Source organism: Pan troglodytes, chromosome Y (assembly GCF_028858775.2).
Source record: "Pan troglodytes isolate AG18354 chromosome Y, NHGRI_mPanTro3-v2.0_pri, whole genome shotgun sequence".
Lineage (NCBI taxonomy): Eukaryota > Metazoa > Chordata > Mammalia > Primates > Hominidae > Pan > Pan troglodytes.
In genome coordinates, this window is record NC_072422.2 from 10,654,819 (window position 1) to 10,678,087 (window position 23,269).

Sequence of the window (23,269 nt, forward strand, 5' to 3'; positions counted from 1 at the left end):
CCACAGAGACATTTATTCATTCATCCATTCATTCAGAACTTAATCATTTGAGTATATACTTTCGCCAGCCATTGGGACTGTGTATTAATTTGCCAAGCTTCATTGTAATAATGTGAAGGAAGAAAGGAAGGCAGGAAAGAAGGAAGAAAGAAAGAAAAGAAAAGAAACTGTGGTAGCAGTTCTCATAGTTCTCACACTGTGACACCATCTTTTAATTTTTATGTAGTGAGATTGATAAATATTTCTCCTTATTGCTTCCAGGTTTCACATCATGCATGGGAAGGACTTTTTTCAGATTTACTCTTAAAAGCTATAACCAGACAAAGAGGCTCATTCCTGTGATTCCAGCACCTTGGGAGGCCCAGGTAGGAGGATCACCTGAGGCCATGAGTTTGAGATCAGCTTGGGCAGGCAGCATAGGAAGACCCTGTCTACACAAATACTAATACTAATACTAATACTAATAATAAATAAATAAATTAGCTCAGCGTGGTAGATGGTGGTAAATGCCTGAGCATTTTCAACATATAGAAAAGTTGAAACAATTGTAGTCAACATTTACATACCTACTACCTAGATTTCACAATTACATTTGTATTATACATACTTCATCATTTTTGTCTGTCCATCTATTCATTTATCTTGCTTTTTTTTTTTTTTTTGTATTTCAAAGTAAATTGCAGACACTCATATTTTCCCCTAACTATACTCTACTTTTGAGCTAGAAGTCTGGCCTCTTACACACCTGACCATGCTTCTGTGTCCTAATTTGACCTGTTACTTTTTAATAGCTGACAACCTTCAGCTTATTGGTGATCAATTGGCAGATGCTTATCCTAAGCATATAAAGTTTGAGTCTTTAGAAATAAAGCTAAATGAAGATAAGAGAGAAATAGAAAAGCAACTTCTGGCAGAGATGTGTCAAAAGGTAATCTTTATCTTGTTACAGTTAATAAGGCATGTTTTTGTTTGCCATCTAAAGATTTAATCTTAGATATACTAAAAAATACCTGGAATTTTTAATAAAAAATAGAGTACTTCACTGTTTTGCATATCAATTTTTTTCTGATGAGATTTGTTTATTCCTTTTGATTCAGTCCTACAAATACAGCAAATGGTATAAAATGATAGATTAAATAAATATAACACATTTGGACAGAACATTAATGTGGAGACTAGCTGTGGAGGGAGAATCTGTTACTGCACTTATATTATAATGATTGGAACTTTTATATTTGTAATCAATTCACAATTGAAGTTTTTTTATGAAAGTTATAATAGAGTGTGAGAAGGAATTAGCTATGTTCTGAAATGATTTTGAGAAAGCTTGTCAAGCAGAATCTGAAAACTTTATTCTTTGGAAAAAGAGTATCCTTGAGAGACATCAAAAGCACCAAGAGGTGGTATTTACAAATATTTTACTGGGTAGCTATTTCCTACAGCTATTACTGGATTGACTCAAGGAATGAGATGTTACAATTGATGGAACAAGGTCCCAGAAGAGCAGTAGGGACTGTGGCCAAGATTGAAAATAAAAGAATGATGGGCCTTGAAAAGGATGCAGATTTGCATCCTTTGAGTCTTCTGGAAATGCAAGATTTGCAGAGGTGATCAGCCAAGTTGGAATTATGAGAAACGCACTCTAAAAAACTTCATCTTCTCAGGCCAATTAAGGAGACAGATGAAAGGTTTCAGGAGCAGCTTGGAGGTGCAGAGTAGCTCATGTGGGTAATGTATGAACAGCTCTTTAAAGCAGAGCAGACTGATTACCTGTACTGAAGGCCCAGCTGTGTTTGGAGTAACCCTGGAAGTGAGAGAGACAAAACCACATGTTTGTAGGCAAGTTTTCTGTTCTACCTCTGGGGAGGAATTTTAAGGGTCTCTCTTGCTGTCCCTTTCAGTGAGGGTGGAAAGATGGAGATGCTTGGGAAGTGGAGATTTGCAGAACATAATTCAATGTCCTTGAGAAAGGCAGCCTATCTCATGAAGATTCCCTGGATCTCCTGTGTAGTGATGGTAAGCAGAGGAGAGGGCAGGTGGCTGGTAACCTAGGGGGAAAGGGAGGGTTGAGTGGTAGTTTCAGTGATAAAGAACTAGATCTGGAGAGACTGGCAAGTGGAAGAATAAAGATGGTCCAGGAGTGTAGAATTGCAGAATGAGGTTTCAGGTAGAGAGTGGAAGTCAAAGGTACTGTGCTGCCATTGGATGGAGCCATGGAAATGAGCAAGAGTAAAGATCCCTGGAGTGAAGGAGTCACCAGGGCCCCAAGGGTCATCCATGTGGCCATTTGATCTCATCACCAGGAAAGTAACTTGAAAGGAGATGAAGGGGATGAGGAGTGACAGGGAGTTTGTGTTGGCAAGTTGGGTTGGATCTACTCCTTTAAGAAATTGTATTCCTTTTCCATGTGTATGTCTTAGACCACACAGGATTCACAGCAGTATTTCAAACATACACCTAAAACTGCTGCTGCCAGATGTTAAAAGTAGGAAGTCTTCCCCCTAGTGCCCACTCTTGCTTGGAGCTTCTCAATGAGACATAGTTGTTTAATGCTAAGGGCACTCACTCTAAAATTTTCCACAGCATTTCTGGAAATGCAGCTTGCTTCAGTTATAAAATTGAATGTGGATGCACAGATCTTAGAGATGATTAGATTGTGTTTAGACTAATAACTTCATCTTCAAGATAGGTGACTGACTAAGTTTCTGTTTATGCAACCGTGAATATCTGAAGACTTTGAGGAAGATTGTCATTCTCATAAAAACCACCATGCCTGTATTTCCCCACCTGGAATATCAATCCTGTCTCTGTCTGATAAAACCATAGTGTCATTCAAGGCCCAGCTTTGGTGTCACCCCTGAGATGCCTTCCCTGACTCCCACTGAGCAACTCATTTAGGCCTTATTCCTGTCTGCAGTCTTTATTTACCTCAGTTGTAAAATTATCCTATCTTAGCGTGATTGTTTCTCCCTGACTATACTGTGAGGTCTTCAGAGATGAGGACTACATCGGTCTACATTTTTATATCAAGTTCCTAGTATGCTGCTTGATATATGATAGAGAGTAAATTCTTACTCTGTGAAGACATAAGTGTAATGTTGGCTCATTCATTTATAAGTTCATGTGAGCTTACTAACTCTGAATCACAATGACTCATGAACATTTAAATGACTCAGAAACATTCAGGCAGCACCACCACTAAAATCCATGGGGATTTTATTCCTTTGGAGTTTTATTTCTGAATGTACATTTTGTTTATTTATTTTCCTGAAGAACTTCCCAAATTTTAGTTAAGGGGGCTAGGTCTGGTGGCTCGTGCTTAGAGTTTTAGCACTTTGAGAGGCTGAGATGGGGATCTCATTTGAGCTCAGAGGTTCAACACCAGTCTGGGCAGCATGGCACCACCCCATCTCTACAGAAAAATTAGGGGAACTTGGTGATGTGTGTTTGTAGTCTCAGCTACTCAGAAGACTGAGGTAGGATGATGCCTTGAGTCTGGGAGGCAGAGGTTGCATTTATCCAAAATCACAACACTGCACTCAAGCCTGAGCAACAGAGCAGAACCGAGTCTCAAAACAAAAATTACCTAAAATTACCTAAGGGACTGAGATATGTTAATTAAGTAACATAAATTACACGGGGATGTTAACAATATATGGAAATGTACTTTAACAGAAATTGGGAGAGTAAATGTAAATACATGTGCCGCTGGAATAGCTAGTTGAGGAATACATTGAACTGGATTTTTTTTTTGAGATGCAGTTTTAATCTTTTGCCCAGGCTGGAGTGCAATGGTACTACCTCAACTCACTGAAACCTCTGCCTCCCAGGTTGAAGTGATTCTCCTACCTCCGCTTTCCAGTTAGCTGGGATTAAAGGTGCCAACCACCTTACCCAGTTAATTTTTGTAATTTTTGTAGAGATGTGGTTTCACCATATAGGGAAAGGCTGGTCTCAAGCTTTTGACCTCAGGTGATCAGCCTGTTTTGGCCTCACAAAGGGCTAGGATTACAGCAGTGAATCACCATGTCCAGCTGAGTAGGAATCACTTGAAGGGGAAATTGTATTTTTAATTTCTGTACTTTGTTTTTTGGAATTTAGTTAGAAGTATATTTATTTCAATTTGTTCTGCTTCCATTAACTTTCTTGCTAAAACTTAATACCTTTTTTTTTTTTTTTTTTTTTTTTTTTGAGAAATAGTCTTGCTCTGTCACCCAGGCTGGAGTACAGTGGTGTGATCTCGGCTCATTGCAAATTCCGCCTGTCAATTTCAAGCAATTTCCTGCCTCAACCTCCTGAGTAGCTGGAATTACAGGTGCCTGCCACCACGCCCAGGTAACTTTTGTATTTGCAGTAGAGATAGGGTTTTACCACCTTGGCCGGTGTGATCTTCATCTCCTGACCTCGTGACCTATCTGCCTCTGCCTCAGTCTCCCAAAATGCTGGGATTACAAGCATGAGCCACAACAATCGGCCAGGATTACAAGCATGAGCCACAACAATCGGCCAAAATTAATGCTTTTTTACAGATTGAAACAAGAAAATTTATGCTCAAAGCCTTGTTTTACTAAGAGATATAGATTTGTTAAGAGGAAAAAAGGCAAAGCTGAAGCAGAGAGTTGAAGCTTTTGAATTATGCATATGCACGTTTATCTTGAATCTTCGGAATGATGAGATTAAAAAGAATTACTAAATATATGTCTAAATATTGTAATGTTTACTGACAAGTAGAATTCTTTTTTATAAAGGTGATCTCACCCAGCATTAGAAGTTGCACATTAACAGAAACAAATATTAGGTCTGTGCTTTTGAAATATTAAACGTTAACATGAAATGCTATCACTAGGCTATAGTAACACCAAATAGAAAATTTGGAGAAGCTGTATGGCACTTGAACAGATCATACATTTTAAAGTTAACTTCAGACCTTCAGGTCTGATATTTTTGTGTGTTTATGTATTGTAACCGAATTCCAAATATCCAGGCCTGAAGCTTTTACCTGCTCTGTGCTCAAAAAAGGAAGTATTGTGGTTTGACTTGTACTGGATGAAACTATTTCTCAATGCTATTCACATTTTCTGTGTGCTCAGAAATGTTTCATCCTTCATATATTACCCGGGTTTGACAGAAAGCTCACCTGTGTATAGTTTGCACAGGAAGTTTTCCTTTCCATTGGGAATATTCTGTTAATTGACACCCATAGATATTTTAGGGCTTTTAGCTCATTAAAGAATTTGTCCCCATCTTATTTAACGTTGTTTTCTCACTTCTATAGGTTTGATTTTTTATTTCAGCCCACTGTGTATCTTACTCTCTTTTTGGCAGTAATGAAAAGGTAAATTAAACGAGAGAGAGAGAGAGAGACGAAAAAAAGAGAAACATTTGGGCAAGGAGTGTGTGTCACTTTTTTTAACCTCCATTTTCTCTACTCCTTTTCCCTTCTCTCAGCATATATACACAATCAATGTAGTTTACCTCTCCATGGCGTTCCAGATTACCAGAAGAGGGAGCTAATACCTGGAGCTTTTAACTGCTCTTAGACTAGTTAGTGTTTTGCAGTACTTCTCAGGATGGCTGGATCTCATCTCCTGTGAATCCACCTCCCTGGCTGGGGAGTTGGTGTAATGGGTGATTTGAAGTCTCACTATGAAGATCATTCTATTCTTAAGTATTTGGAAGCCCTGAATGACCCATCTATCTGTTGCCCTCTCTTTTGGTACTTGATCAATATTCAATCAATCGTTTTTTTTGGTTTGTTTCATAGGGATTTTTTGTTGGTGTTTTTTGGTTTTAAGAGACAGGGTCTTGCTATGTTGTCCAGGCTGGTCATGTAGCAGTTTTAGTCTGTTGAACTAAAAAGGTGTCACGTGATGTTTTTTCCTAAATTTGTTAACTCAGCTATTATAGTTTATTTACTTTATGTTTTTTGCTAATTTCAGAACCCAGGAACTCCAGGAAGAAAAACATAAAAGCATGACTGAGGACTTAGGAGATGGGAGCAGAATACAAAGTGTCTTGAGGAAACCTATGACTGAAACCTAAAAAACGTACTTCTAAAGTAATTGTTTGGCACATTTGAAGAAGTAATATGTTTAAATTACATTTGTAGAAATATAACAAAAGCCGAGGAAGTAGTCTATGATTAATCTTTTATGCAAACTTTAGTGTTAAAAATACATATGTTTATCAACAGCCAATATATTCTTGCATTTGAGTTAGGGTAGCTTTTAAAAGATAAGGTGTAGAAAAGCACATCCTCTGTTCTTCTTACTCATGGCTTCTTGAATATTTATCAAGGGCTGTGATTTGCTTTAAATTTCAGGGCACGTTGCGACTTGCTCAGGTTGCATAATTAATAAGCTGTAGTTTGAATTATAATAACTTTTAGTTTCCTTTTTCTCTACCACACTCATACTGCCACAAAGATGGGGATATCTAACAATGTATAAATTATACTTAGTGGTCAGATTGTTTGTCAGTGAACGTGTGTCTTGTATTCCTTCATGATTCTGCAAAGTCATGATCACAAGAAAAGAGCTAAAATTAACTATGTGGGGCAAAGATTGATATAGGGAAAGCAAAATATGGACAACTGTCGTTAATTTGGCTTTGCTTTACTCTCACCTTGTGTATAAGTGAGTAATACGTCAGTTGTAAGACATTATGCCCATGTGGTAACTTTTCAGTGGGTTCGAAAGCATCTGACACATACAAAATCCTCAGTTAATATTTGCTGTTAATGTGTCCGTAAGAAACGACTCAACTCACGTGCTCTGGGCATTTATTTATTTAGCCTGTTTTTAATTGCCTTCCTCATAATTTATCATCAATATTCCATTACACAGAACTTGCAAAGGTTTCTTGAGGTTATTCTATAAACAAATTCTATTTTTAAAATATAGAGCAGTTATTTATAGATTCTGAATTCCCAATATATTCTCAATATATTTTCATAAATCTATAGTTGTCGAGAAGTTGGCAGAAGCTTATTGCCTCTGGTACATATTACTTCTAACCACGAGAAACTTTATTTTTCGTGATGAAAATGAAGTATTTTATCCAATTTTTTGGTCAGTTTCTATATTAAAATAGCTGACATGAAGTTTCTGTAATTTTTTAAATAATACATTTATTAGTAGTTTTTAGTAATTTTTAGTTTTACATTTAGTAATTTTTAGTAATACATTTATTAAAGTATGTTAATTTTATATAGCTATGGAGCTAGTGAACTGTTTGGTACCATTGTGACAGCTTCCATGGCCTGCATGGTGTATTTCTGGCTTTGGGAGTTCTCATATGACTTTGGCAAGCTTGGAGTTTGAGGACTGTTCACAACGGGAATGTTTCTTCATCCTTTTGGAATCAAAAGTCAACTTGTAAAAGCTGAGAAACAAAAGTAAAAATGTGAAAATGTGCCTTTGGATATTGCTAATTCAGATGTAATGCTTTTAGCACCTGGTTCCCTGGACTGGGCTTTGTCCCTGGGCCCAAAATCCTTACATTTGTTTGGGCTGTGCAGATAGTACAGGTGGGTTGAAAGTGACTGTCTAATTATCATTTGGGATTGAGTCTGTTGTGTGCTGTGTAAATTTAACTGTCTTCCCTGTTCTTTGGGCCAGTTGAGACCAACTGGAAAGGAATGCTTTCAGTAACCTTATGAAAACACAACCCTGCATTTTGTATGATTGTGCTTTATAACACCAAGGCAGGGTTTTGTTGGACATTTTATGTTTGAAAGTCATATCCCTGGCTTTAGCACTGAGGGACTTTGAAGTCCCACAATGTCATATTCAGCACCCTCAGCTGTATCTGTACCATAGATAAGGTCCTGCATTGATAAGCAGCTTTCTGGAAAGACAACTGTAAAACTTATATTTACTCGTTCTGATACTCAGATATCAACTTCAACTAACGGATGACCACATCATTAGAACTAGTCGAGTGATTGAGGAGGAAAGGAAGAATAAAGGTATTGTTTGGGTGGGGCAAGAAGCCGTAGTTTTCAGTTTTGATACAAGGTATTAGCTTCCCTAATTGAGTCTGTTTTATATTAAAAAATAGCTTATGCTATTTTTCTTGTCTATAGTACACTTTTGGTGTAATATTAACTATGTAAAATTTAAAAAATGAATTGTCTTCCCTCCTTTTGAGAAACCATTATTTTTAATATTTTATATAAACAGAAAGCCCAGAGATTTTTTTCTGGATATTTTATTAAACTTTATTTCAACATATTTTGATAAATCTGCAATTATCAAGAAGCTAGCAGCAACTTATTGCCTCTGGTGCCTATTACTTTTAGCCATGAGATACGTTCTTTTTCACTTATGGAAAAATTTTAACTTCTCTGTTTCCTATGACATAGCTTCTTATTTTGTTGCCGTCTAATATTTTTTTTATAATATTTTTACTTTACATATAACCTCCTGAATTCTTGTGTATATTGCCCTTGAGACTGGAAGATGAGTAATTCTCAATCTTCAGATATTTTATATTTCAATATATTTTTAGGAAATTGCCTGTAATGAGAAGTGAAGTTTTGGTGGAATATTCAAATAGATTCTTGGGAGTATACCAAAGTAGTTATTTGATGTTGTCCAGACACCCAGTGTGTGGCTTCCCCTTTTACTACTATCTTGTGGAGACTAACCCTTCTTTTATAAATTAGTACCATCATCTATGTAACAAATTTTGCCTTGATATTATATCTACATAGATTCAAGTTAGATAAAATGAAAATGACAAAGTAATACCTACATTACAATAACAATATTGTCTTTTACAATATAGTAACAGACAGATCTTCTTCTTCAAGGAACTTAAAACCTCTCTGGTTAGCAGGTGTAGATGGCGGAATTTCACCACATAGATGACAGTTATAGCTTCACATCAACTGTTAGCTAACAGGGCTTATTTCTTACTTGCCTGTGAAAATGTTGTTCCCTACACAGGCTATTTCATATTATAAAATAATGGTCATTAGGTCTGACATACTGGCCATAAATATGAAATAGCTTTTGTATTCACAAGGAAAACATTATGATGTTTAAAGGGCTATTTCTTTCAGGAAAAGCTGTTTACTTGCAAGAGGAGCTCACAGTTAGTAATCCAAAAAAGGAGGAACTCAATCAATCTGTAAGTTTTATGTAAGAACTCCAAGAATTTTTTAGCATATTTTTTGAAATAGATTTTAATGAATTTATAAAATTTTAGTCATGTATAATTTATCCAAAGTCTTTCTCTCGAGATGTTTAAACTGCCATTTCTACGGCAAAGAGGGGGATGACTAAAGTTAACTCAACAGTTCTTAATTTCAACCAACATCATATATGAAAGTGTAGACAGTGCTTTGGGTCTTAGAGTCCTCCTTGAATCCTATCCGTGGCCTAATTTCTTGTGTGCCTTTGGGCAGGTCCTTTGATTGCAGATTCCTCAGCTGTAAACTCTAGGATGTTTTCCACATTATAGGGTTGTTGAGGGAATTCAGTGAGTTAACGTATGAGCCTAGTTCATAGCAGGTGGCCAATATTATTATTGTTCTGTTTCTACATTAACCTGTTCTTTCCTTTCATCATCAGCAGCTAAAATTTTTGACATTATAGTGTTATCTCACATATTAAAACTAAATGCAATGCATTTATCACCTGCCATTGCTTGTTTAATTTTCTGTTTATTTTTATGCTTGCTGTCTGAAGATGAAGCTGGAATTTTAGGCACTGAAAACATTTTTGCAAGTTGAACTTTTGTGAGAACTTTGTATGCCTTCTTATTCAAATATGACATACAGTATACTAAGAAAAGAAAAGCTCTACACAAAATGTTACTTTTTTTTTTTTTTTTGAGACTGAGCCTCATTATGTCATTCAGTGTGGAGTGCACTAGTGTTATATCGGCTCACTACAATCATCACCTCCCAGGGTAAAGCAATTCTTGTGTCTCCACCTCCCGAGAAGCTCGGATTATAGCCATACCCCACCACACCAAGAAAATTATATGTTTTTTGTTTTTGTTTTTGTTTTTTACTTTTTTACTTTTTAATTTTTTAAGATGGAGTCTCATTCTGTTGCCCAGGCTTGAGTGTAATGATGCAAACTGGGCTAACTGCTACCACTCCCTTTGTTTTCAAGTGATTTTTCCTGTTTCAACCTCCTGGATAGCAGGGATTACAGACACCTGCTACCATGCCTGGCTAATATTTATAGTTTTAGTAGAGATTGGGTTTCACCATGTTGGCTAGAGTGGTTTCAAATTTTTTACCTCAAGTGATCTGCCCATGAAGATCTCCCAGTGTGCTGGGATTACAGGCTTGAGCCAGTGTCCGGCTGTACTTTTAGTAGAGACCGGGTTTTTCCTTGTTGCCCAAGGTAGTCTGGAAATTCTGAGCTCAAGCTATCCTCTCATGTTGGCCTCCCAAAGTGCTGGAGTTACAGGAGGGAGCCACCATGCCTGGCCATTTTTACCTTACGTTTTCATATTTAAAACAAATCTATATTGCTATGATGAGTGACTGTTTTAAGTTCTTCAATGCCTATGCAAAATGGGGTTATAATCTTACTTAGAAGGACTTGCTTCATGGGATGTTGTCCATAAAAATTCCTCTGCCCCAACTGCAGGGCAGAAGACAATTTTGGTTACTGTAGTTTGCGTCTTATTGCAGAGATTCAGACATCGGTTCAGTGACCTCAGTTAAATTGTGACCCTATGCTAATAGGAGCCTGCCAGCTTTTACTTTTGCAGCACTGTAAAGTCATCATTCAAATGCAAATTTTCCTTGTTAACTTTCAGATTGAGTTAATGTCTGTCAAAGCACAGTCTTTGGCAATAACAAAACAAATATATTGTGAATGAAAGTGTTCAAGAGATAAGTGACTATTTACTACTTAAGGAAGAAAAACTGGAAGAGAATAAAAATAAAAACATGCATCTCTTAAACCATATGTCCACCTCCTATGTTCAAGCAATTCTCCTGCCTCTGCCTCTCAAGTAGGTAATACTACAGGAATTTACCCCCCCCCCCCACACACACAGCTAATTTTTATATGCTTAATAGAGACAGGGTTTCACCATGTTGGCCAGGCTGGTCTCAATCTTTTGACCAAAATGTTCCACTAGTCTGGGCCTCACAAATAGCCAGGATTACAGACATGAGCCACTGTGCATGGCTTGCATGTATTAGTGATTCATACTAAGTCAGTATAAAACTATGTTTTATACTTGTAAAGGAGGCTTAAATTGGAAAGATTTATAAAATTATGATTTCTGGATTAAACTCTGCTAACCTGCCTCTAGGTGGTATCAAGGCATTTTTTTGCTCTCTGCCTGCTGATTGGGTTTGGCTAGTGGGGACACCAGCCTCCACATAGAGTGGCCCTAGACTGGCTGCTTCATCTCAAGTCCCAGAGAGGTCATAGTGCCTGTGATGACATCTTTCAAGTGCTCTGAACCATCTCTGTCTCTCCAGTGCTGAGAATTTATCTCTCCCCTAATTCTCCATTCCCAAGGAGTACAAAGAGTATGGTCCTGTTACTATCCCAGGGAACTCCACCATCTTTTGTAGATACGCTGAATAAGTCCCTCTTTATTAAAAAGTTCTTAGATGACTTTGACTGTGGGGACCATCTGCCTTCTGTCTGGATCCCAGCTGCTTCTTACAGATGCACAGATTATACTGGATCTCGAGTCTGTCACCAAAAGGTAGACCAGATAGCACCTTGTGTGTATGGTAGAGGACAGAAACAGGCTTTCAGGTTAATATGAGAGTTTGAAAGAGTTCTTTTTCTTTCTGTGCCATCATGCATTCCACAAGCAATGAATAAATTGTTGTTTTTGCTGCAGCAAATCAGTTGTCATGTTTTAAAAATGGTTTAGCCATTCCAACAAATATAGATGGGCCATGCTAACTCGTTGTAATTTTCAGTCACTTAAAGATATATGAGTTTGAGCATCTTTTTGTTTGCTTGCCATCTTTGTATTTTCATTGGAGAGCTCAGCTTTTTACACATTGTCAATTGGGTAGTCTGTTTTATTGTTGAGTTTCAAGATTTGGGTGTTTTCAGTGCAAGTTTTTACCCCGATCTGTATTTTACAGATATTTATTTTCAGTCTGTTGCTTATCTTTCTATTTCCTGAACAAGATTTTACTCAGAGTATAAGCTTTTAATATGAGAAACCTTAAATTATTAATTTTTTTTACCATTGCTGATCGGCTTTGTTGTCATTTGTTAAAATTTATGACCAAATCCAAGATCACATACATTTATGTCTGTGCTTTCTTCTAGAATTTGCATAGTTTTACATTTCCAGTTAATGGCTCCTTCACCATTAAAAAAAAAAAAAAAATGAGGGGGAATTGCTGGCAAGATTGCTGAATAAAAACAGCTCCAGATTGCAGCTCCCAGAGAGATCAATGCAGAAGGTGAGTGATTCCTGCATTTCCACCTGAGGTACACTGTTCATCTCACTGGGAATGGTTGGGCAGTGGGTGCAGTCCATGGAGTGTGAGATGAAGCAGGGTGGGGCATCACCTCACCGGGGAAGCCTGAGAAACCAAGGGCCCTAATCCAGATATGCGCTTCTCCCATGGTCTTCACAACCTGCAGACCAGGATATTCCCTTTGGTGCCTACCCCATGAAGGCCATGGGTTTCAAGCACAAAACTGGGCCGCTGTTAGAGCAAACACTGAACTAGCTGAAAGAATTTTTTGTTTGTTTGTTTTCATACCTTAATTGTGCCTGGAATGTTAAGGAGACAGAACTGTTCACTCCCCTGGAGAGAGGTGATGAGGCCAAGGAGCCAAGTGGTCTGGCTTGGGGAGTGACACCCCTTACAGAGGCAAACAAACTAAGGTTCACTGGCTTGAAATTCTCTCTGCCAGCACAGCAGCAGTCTGAGATCGACCTGAAATACTCGAGCTTGTCTAGGGGGAGGGTCATCCGCCATTGCTGAGCCTTGAGTAGGCCATTTTACCTTTGTAGTGTAAATAAAACCACAGGGAAGTTTGAATTGGTTGGAGCCAACTGCAGCTCAGCAAGGCTGATGTGGCTAGGCTGCCAGATTTCTCCTCTCTGTGCAAGACATTTCTGAAAAAATGACAGAATCCCCAGTCAGGGGCTTATAAATAAAACCCCTGTCTCCCTGGGACAGAACATCTGGGGGAAGGGGCAGCCATGGATGCAGCATCACAGACTTCAACATAACTGCCTGATGGCTGTGAAGAGAGCAGCAGACGTCCTATCACAGCGTTTGAGCTCTGCTAATGGTCAGACTGCCTTCTCAAGTGGATCCATGGCCTCTGTGTATCCTGACTGGGAGACACCTCATACAGGAGAGCACTGGCTGGAATCTGAAGGTGCCCCCTGGGGATGAAGCTTCCACAGAAAAGAACAGGCAGCAATCAATGAGACAGAAAATTAACAAGTATTTGCAGGACTTGAAATCAGCTGTGGACTAAGTAAACCTAATAGACATCTGCAGAACTATCCACCCCCAATCAACAGAATATACATTCTTCTCGGTGTCACATAACATGTATTCAAAAATTGACGACATAATTGGAAGTAAAACACTCCTCAACAAATGCCAAAGAATGCAAATTATAACAAAGAGCCTTCCAGATCATAGGGCAATCAAATTAGAACCCGGATTAAGAAACTCACTGAAAACCACACAACAACATAGAAATTGAACAACCTGTTCCTAAATCACTGATGAGTAAATAACAAAATAAGGCAGAAATAAAGATGTTCTTTGATACCAATGATAACGAAGACACAATGTATCACCATCTCTGGGACACATTTAAAGCAGTGTGTAGAGAAAAATTGAGAGCACTAAATGCCCACAAGATAAAGCAGGAAAGATCTAAAATAGACACGCTAACATCAAAATGAAAAGAAATAGTGAAGTACCAGCAAACCAATTCAAAAGCTAGCAGAAGACAAGAAATAACTAACTTCAGAGAAGAACTAAAGGAGATAGTTCAAAAAAAACTTTCAAAAATCAATAAATCCACATGCTGGTTTTCTGAGAATATCAACAAAATAGATAGACCACTAGCCAAAATAATAAAGAAGAAAAGAGAGAAAAATAAAATCGATGCAACAAAAAGTGATATAGGGAATATCACCACTGATCCCACAGAAATAGAAACTACCATCAGATAATACTATAAACAGCTCTCTGCAAATAAACTAGATAATCTAAAAGTAATGGATAAATGCCTTGACATATACACCCTCCCATGTCTACACCAGGAAGATGTTAAATTCATGAATAGACCATTAACAAGTTCTGAAACTGAGGCAGTAACTGATAGCCTACCAACCAAGAAAATCCAGTACCAGACAGATTCATAGCCGAATTCTACCAGAGATACAAAGAGGAACTGGTACCATTCCTTCTGATATTATTACAAACAATAAAAAAAGGAAATCCTCCTTAAATAATTTTATGAGGCCAGCATTATTCTGATGCTAAAACCTGGCAGAGGCTCAACAAAAAAGAAAATTTCAGGCCAATATCCCTCATGAACATTACTGTGAAAATCCTCAATAAAATACTGGCAAACTGAATCCAGCAGCACATCATAAAGCTTATCCACCACGATTATGTCAGCTTTATCCCTGGGATACAAGGCTAGTTCAACATATGCATATCAATAAATGTAACACATCACATAAACAGAACAAATGACAAAAACCACATGATTATCTTCATAGATGCAGAAAAGGCCTTCATCAAAATTCAACACCCCTTTATGTAAAATCTCTCAATCAACTAGGTAAGGATGGAACGTATCTCAAAATAATAAGACCTACTTATGGCAAAGCCACCGCCAATATCATAGCGAATGGGCAAAAATTGGAAGCATTCCCATTGGAAACCTATACGATGCAAGGATACACTCTGTTTTCACTCTTATTCAAAATTGCATTGAAACTTCTGGCCAAGGCAATCAAGCAAGAGGAAGAAATAAAGGGTATTCAAATCGGAAGAGAGGAAGTCAAATTGTCTCTGTTTGCAGAGGTCATTATTATATACTTAGAAAACCCGCCATCTCAGCACAAAATCACCTTGAGCTGGTAAGCAACTTCAGATAAGCCTCGGGATTCAAAATCAATGTGCAAAAATCACAAGCATTCCTACGCACAATAACAGAGACAGTGAAATTATGGGTAAACTCCCATTCACAGTTGCTACTAAGTGAATAAAATACCTAGGAATACAACTTACAGCGGATGTGAAGAAACTATTCAAGGAGAACTTCAAACCAATGCTCAAGGAAGTAATAGAGGGCATAAAGAAATGAAAAAACCTTCCATGCTCATGGATAGGAAGATCAATATTGTAAAAATGGCCATACTACCCAAAGTAATTTATAGATTCAATGCTATCCCCATCAAGCTACCAATCACTTTCTTCACAGAATTGGAAAAAAACCTTAAAATTCATATGGAACCAAAAAAGAGCCTGCACAGCCAAGACAATCTTAAGCAAGAAGAACAAAGCTGGAGGCATCACACTACCTGACTTCAAATGATATTACAAGGCTACGGTAACCAAAACAGCACGGTACTTGTACCAAAAGAGATATATAGACCAATGGAACAGCACAGTGGCCTCAGAAATAATACAACACATCTACTACCATCTGATCTTTGACAAATCTGAAACAAGCAAGCAGTGGGGGAAATATTTTCCCTTTAATGAATGACGTTGAAAAAACTGGCTAGCTATTCAGAAAACTAAAACTGGACCACTTCCTTATACCTTATGCAAAAATGAACTCAAGATGGATTGAAGAGTTAAACATAAGGATTAAAACCATAAAATACCTAGAAGAAAACCTAGGCAATACCATTCAGGACATAGGCATGTGCAAAGTCTTCATGTTTAAACACCAAGAGCGATGGCAATAAAAGCCAAAATTGACAAATGGGATCTAATTAAACTAAAGAGCTTCTGCACAGCAAAATAAACTATCGACAGTGTGAACAGACAACCTACGGAATGGGTGAAAAATCTTGCAATCTATCTATCTGAGACAAGGCTAATATCAGGAATCTACAGGGAACTTAAACAAGTTTACAAGAAATAAACAAACAACCTCATCAAACAGTGGGCAAAGGATACGAACAGACACTCCTCAAAAGAAGACTTTGATGCCGCCAACAAACATATGAAAAAATGCTTATTAATTTATCACTCGTTATTAGAGAAATACAAATCCAAACCACAGTGAGATACCCTCTCAAACCAGTTAGAATGGCGATCATTAAAATACCAGAAAACTGCAGATGCTGCAGAAGATGTGGAGAAATAGAAATGCTTTTACAGTGTTGGTGGGATTGTTAATAATTTAACCCTTGTGGAAGACGAGGATCTAGAACAAGAAATACCGTTTGACCCAGCAATCCCCTTACTGCGCATATAACCAAAGGACTATAAATCATTCTACTATAAAGACATACATGCACACGTATATTTACCGCAGCACTATTCACAGTAGCAAATACTTGGAACCAACCCAAATGTGCATCAATAATAGACTGAATAAAGAAAAGGTGACACATATACACCACGGGATAGTGTGCAGCCATAAAAGTGGATGAGTTCATGTCTTTTGCAGGGACATGAAAGAAGCTGGCAAACATCATTCTCAGCAATCTATCAGGAAAAAAGAAAACAAAACACCACATGTTCTCATTTTCAAGTGGGAGTTGAACAATGAGAACACATGGACACAGGGAGAAAAACATCACATGGTGGCGGGTGGTGGGATAGTGCGGAGAAAACATTAGGAGAAATACCTAATGCAGGTGATGGGTTGATGGGTGCAGCAAACCACCATGGCATGGTAGTTTGCATTTCTCTAATGGCCAGTGATGATGAGCATTTTTCATATGTTGGCTGCATAAATGTCTTCTTTGGAGAAGTGCGAACAGACACTTTCAAAGGACATACAGGCTGCCAATAAACTTATTTTTTAAAGCTCAGTATTATTGATTATTAAAGAAATGCAAATCAAAAAAAAAAAAAAAACAATGACATACCATCTCATACCTGTCGGAATGGCTATTATCATAAAGAAATTTATGACAGATGCAGGCGAGGTTACAGAAACCAAGGAAAAATTTTGCACTGTTGGTAGGAATGTAAATTAGTTCAACTGTTGTGGAAAGCAGAAGGGCAATTCCTCAAAGACTGGAAAGCAGAACTACTGTTCAACCCAGCATTCCCTTTACTGGATATGTACTCAAAGGAATATAAATCATTATACCGTAAAGACATATGAATGCAAATGTTCATGCGGACTATTCCCAACAGAAGACATGGAATTAATCTAAATGCCCATCAGTGATGGTTTGGATTAAAGAAAATGTGGCACATACCCACAAAAAATACTATGCCGCCGTAAAAAAGAATACAGTTATGCCTTTGAGGGAACATGGGTGGAGCTGGGGGATATTATCTTTAGCAAAGTAATGTAGGAACAGTAAACCAAATACCACATATTTTCACTAGAAGTGGGAGCTAAATGATGACAACTCCTGAACACAAAGAAGGGAATAATAGACATGGGACCTACTTGAGGGTGGAGGGTGGGAAAAGAGAGACCAGCAGGAAAAATAACTATTGAGTTCTAGACTTAATAGCTGGGTGATGAAATAATCTATACAACGAACGTCCATGACAGGAGTTTACCTATATAACAAACGTTCACATGTACACCTGAAACTAAAATAATAATAAAAAAGAAACCAAGATAATAGGCAACATTTCCATTTGAATTTTTAAAATGACGACTTTGAACAGTCTGACCTCCGCTTTTATTTGGTGCCGCAGGTCAGCCAGGCGGGGCGTCGCACATGGCTGCTTCACCTTGACCATGAGTGTCCTGCAGTTCTTCCGGCTGCTAGCAGGGGACGCAAGAGTCTGTCTTTTCTGACCCTGGGAGTGCAGGTGTTTTCAGCGCATGCTGCTTGAGGGGGAGAGCGGCGTTCTTCTCAGCACAGACCAGAGCAACAACGCCTTGCTGTGGGACAGCTGCAGGGAGTGGTAAGTAAAAACTACCCTCTGACTGTTGAGGATCAGGGACCCAGGAGAAGGGCTTCTTGTGGAAAATTAAACATAAAAATATCCCATGGCTTTAGTGCACCCCAACGTCCTTCCCCACACACAAGATGTAGTGGCCACAATGCCAGGTCCACACTGTGGCCTCATGCCACAAATGTATCATTCGTCATATAACATCTGTAATAGAAATATAACATCTGTAAACAAATATATCAACCATAATACAGATGTGTCATTCGTAATCCTAATGTAACACCTGAAATACTCATCTAACACCCATATTACCACTGTAACACTCATTAACAGCAATAAAACACTCATAATACCAGTATACCATCTGAAACACAAATATAACAACCATAATACTGATCTAAGACCCATAATACAAGCGTCACTCTCATAATACCAATATACAACCCACAATACAAATGAAACATCCATAACACTTATGTAACATGTGTAATGCTGTCCTGACACCTCTAATACAACTGTAACACTCATAATACCAATACACCACTCATAATACCAATATATCATCCTGCAGTACAAATATAGCAACTGTAATACTGATGTAACAACTGTAATACTGATGTAACGTCGGTAATACTAACACCCATAATACTAACACAACATTTGTAATACAAATGAAACAACCATAATACTGATGTAACACCCATAATTACTGATGTAACACTCATCATAAAGATGTAACACCTGCAATACTGACATAACATTCCTACTCTTACTGGGGCACTTTCTTTCAGAGCTTCCACTGAGCTGGATTTGGGTTGGATTTGGCCTCTATAATGATGTTTGATGTTGTTGTCTCTGCTTTAGTGACAAGGTATTGACATGGTTGTTTTTATTAAAAAGTAGTTTATTTCTCAATAATTTCATACTTCTAGGAAACTTCCAATAGCTATTAGTATAGATTAATCCTCTCTCCCAGAATCTCCAGTGGTTTCTGCTGTGCCAGATTTGAAGCTTTATGCAAAATATCCCAGTGGGTTTTACAAAAAGTGGAGACATTCTCCAAGGATACCACCACATAACTACAACATCAGGAAATACAGGATTGGTACTGGTAATGGTAATGGCAAAATATTCACTTACAAACACAAGTTTCATCCTGTCACTCTCCTGATTTAATTTTGCCAATGGTTTCCCACTGACCTTAGAACAAGAACCATAGAACTCACCATGGCTGCAGACCCCAAGTTCTCCTGCCTGTTTCCCGTGCCCACTCAGTCCGCTCAACTGCCTGCAGTCTCATCTGATTTTAATTGTGGGAACACAGTGCCTGGAGTGTCTCAGGAATTTTATGTGCTATCTCTCCATCTATTCACCTAGTGCCCACACTTATCTAATTTCCCAAGGCTTTGTCCAGCTAATAAAGTCAGAGCTTGTGCTATTTAACTGTAGAAAAGATATTAATGTGCTGTTTCTAAAGATAAAAAGAAATTCATTATTTGTTAGGTAATTGATGAGATCACTCCCAATTTATAAATCAAGGAAATAATAGTTAATGCAATGAAAGTTCATGTTTGGGGAAATTAGTAAATAAAACATCTCAGTGCTGGAGACAAATGACACTATTAACTATTGAAATTACATAAGAATTTATTGGGCAGACTGTTACCTTGCTATCTTCCGTAACTCTGTGTTATTAATTCCAAGTTATGTTAGGTTTAAGTACTTACATGTAACGTAGTCCATCAATACATTTAAGTGACAAAAAAGTCCTAGAACACGACATGACAATTCATATAAATATTTGTAAACCTCCTTAACTGTACAGTGTAAAGTAAATAAAGTAAGCTTAGCTATTTAGGCAGATGGATTGTTAATATTTGAATATTGAAATGCTGCGAGGGTATGTAATTATGTCAGAGCTTTGATATGAGACTTGGGGCATTTGTGTATCCATGTACCTCATTAACTTAATGACTTCCCTTATTACTTCCTTCTGGATGATAAATTTTGGGCCCATGGAGGCTGAGGGACAAACTGTCAGCTCTATTGGAAACTCTAGTCCAGCAAGAAAGTTTTCATTTCAGAATATTATTTCCTGCCAGATATTTATTTTCTCATCCAAGCAAACTTGCTCTCCAGCAATATTGTTACCTTAGCTGCTCCTCAGGTCAAGCTGGACAGGACTAATTTTCCCACACGGAATCACATGACTTTGAGAAAAGCTTATTTAGGAAACACCTGATGGAGTAAAACTTATATATTTTACTGGTCATCTTTTTATGTGCTTGTATTCCATATGCATGTCTTTTTGGTGAAGTGTGTAGTCAACTACTTCTCTGTTTTGTACCTGGATTGTTTGTCTTTTTTTTTGTTACTGAGGTATGCAAAGTCTTCATACATTGTTGATAACAGACTGTTGTTACACACATAAAATGCAAGCCTTCCTTTCTGTATCATGTCTTTTCACTTTCTTGATAGTGTCTTTTGATGCACAAAAATGTTTAATTTTGAGAAAATTCTTTCTTTAGTTGACTGTGCTTTTGGTATCAGATCTAAGAAACCACTGCTAAATCCAATATTATGAAGATCTATCCCCATATTTTCTTCTAAAGTTTCTTTTTTTACCTCTAATATGTAGGCTTTGAAACATTTTCTGTTAATTTTATTTTCTGTTGTGAGAAAAGTACAATTTCTTTGTCTGAATGCGGTATTCAGTTGCATAACAGCATTTGTTGAATTTACTGATCTTGGTTACATGTCAAAAATCAATTGTCTATAGAGGTACCGTTGGATTTAACCTTCAGTTCCATTGACCTCTGTGTGTGTCCTTATACCAGTATTATGCTGTTTTGATGACTGCTGCTTAGCAGTAATATTTGAAATTGAGAAATGTGAGTCTCTAAGTTGGTTTTTGTTTTCAAGAATATTTTGGCTATTCAGGATCCCCTGAAAAGTATATGAATGTTAGAATTGCCTTGCCCATTTCTGCCAAGAGGACTTTGGTATTTTCATAGAAATCACAAAGAATTTACAGTGTGCTTTGTGCAGTATTGTCACATAAAAAAATCCTCTTCTAATCCAAAAGCATTGAGTGTCTTTACGTTTATGTAGGGTTTCTGGAATTTATTTCAGCAGTATTTTGTAATTTTTCATGTCAAATTCTTGCACCTTGATAAAAGTTTGTCTGGAAAACTTTATGATCATTGGCTTTTTGTTGTTGCTCTTTGAGACAGGGCCTTATTCTTTGGCCCAGGTGGGAATGTACTTGTGCAATCATAGCTCACTGCAGCTTCAAACACTTGGGCTTGAGCAATCCACCCCCCTTGGCCTCCCAAAGTACTGAAATTACAGGTGTAAGCCACAACATTCAGCCTGTTTTATTGTTGTTATTGTTGTTTGTTTGTTTGTTTTTGGTTTCTGTTTTGAAAGTTGAAAAGGATAATTTGCTTTATAATTAATGAAAATATAGTACTTTGAATAGGCCAGAAGACATAATGCACAAGAAGTCTAAGTTGTGTAGTTGACTTATCAACCACCTGGGTAAAGTTCAATTACTTCTTAAAAATTTGTAGCTGTTAACCTTCCCAAATTGTCTTTAAATAAACTCCTTGAATTGTAGGAATAAAAAAAATGAGACGACAAGGCACATTTAAACAATACTGAAGTTTATCAAAGGACTTAAGGAATTTCAACTCATATGTCTCTCTCTCTCTCTCTTTCTCTCTCTCTCTCTCTCTCTTTCTCTTTCTTTCTTTCTTTCTTTCTTTCTTTCTTTCTTTCTTTCTTTCTTTCTTTCTTTCTTCCTTTCTTTCTTTCTTTCTTTCTTTCTTGGTCTTTCAGACAGGGTCTCACTTTTTGTCGAGTGTGGACTGCAATGGTGCCATCATGGCTCATTGCAGCCTGCAGCTTCTCACTCCTGGGCCCCTTTGAATCTGTCTGCCTTAGCTTCAGCTGCAATACCTGGTAATTATTTTTCTTTTTCCTTCTTTTTTATTTTATTGGAGACAATGGTTTGCCATGTTGCCTGGGCTCTTCTGAAACCTCTGGGCTCAAGAGATGTGCCTGCCTTGACGTCTCAAAGTGCTGAGATTACAGGCATCAATAAAACATTTATTGTGTTAGGGCCAGTAAAAATAAATCAATGTTTTGGCTGAGTTATGAACATATCTATAATGCAATTATTTGAATAACTCCAGCAATGCCATGGGCAGCTACAAACTGAGGAATTTTATTAACAAACAACTAAATACATAAAAACACTTAGCCCAATTGTTTAACTGAAAAACATGTTTATTATTTCTAGTTTCCAGCATTTCCTAGGTCATCATTGTTCATTTTAAAAGTCCTTTCCATAGGATAAAGCAAAACCACCTATGAATTGCCATATTTGTTTATTTCTCAGTTATGAAAATGTCCTTAATTTGTTGACATTGCAAACAAATTTCAACTCTGTTATGAAAAACTTAAGACAACCTTCTTAGCAATTAATTTTATAGTTACATTGCATACAGGGAATGTGCTGTCTGTGAAAAAATACAAACTCAACTACAAGTCTTAAACACTGAAAAGAGTTACCAGGTGATTATAATTTATTTTATTATATCAGTCTATTGTATTGATATACAATCAATTGTATTTACATGCAATCTAGAAAGTTTACAGCTGTCAGAAATTCTAATGCAGTTTTATGTGAAATCAGACTTTAAAAATCCCTGTGGAGCTGTAGGTGTAGTAAAATGTGTAGGTAAAATATGTGCATGCTCTTGACAGTGCTCATGAAGGGATGTCTCTCAAATTGACCTCAATGGTTTTCTTCTCAGCAAAATGACCTGGGCCACTCAACAAGGGTTTCATTATTGCTGATGTTTGTGCAGGATCTTTTATAAAAATTTATTACTCAAAAGATATTTATTTGACATCATGGCATTAGGGTTTTCAAAACCGCTAGAGGTTTTCTTTTCTTCATCCATTATATTTTAAAGGAATTTGACATTGATGTCTCAGGAACTTGAACAGTTTCTGGTTAGCCCCACAGTGATTCCAGCCAGGTCCCAATATAGTAGCACAGCCTCAACTCCAAGGCTGTCCCAGACCTCGGCTGCCTGATATCTGTGTCTTTCAGGGCAGTGGGAAATATTCCAGCTTCTTGTTTTTGTTGTTGTTGTTGTTGTTGTTGTTTTTGAGAAATAAAGTTGTCATCTTAATTTCATTTTTATAGGG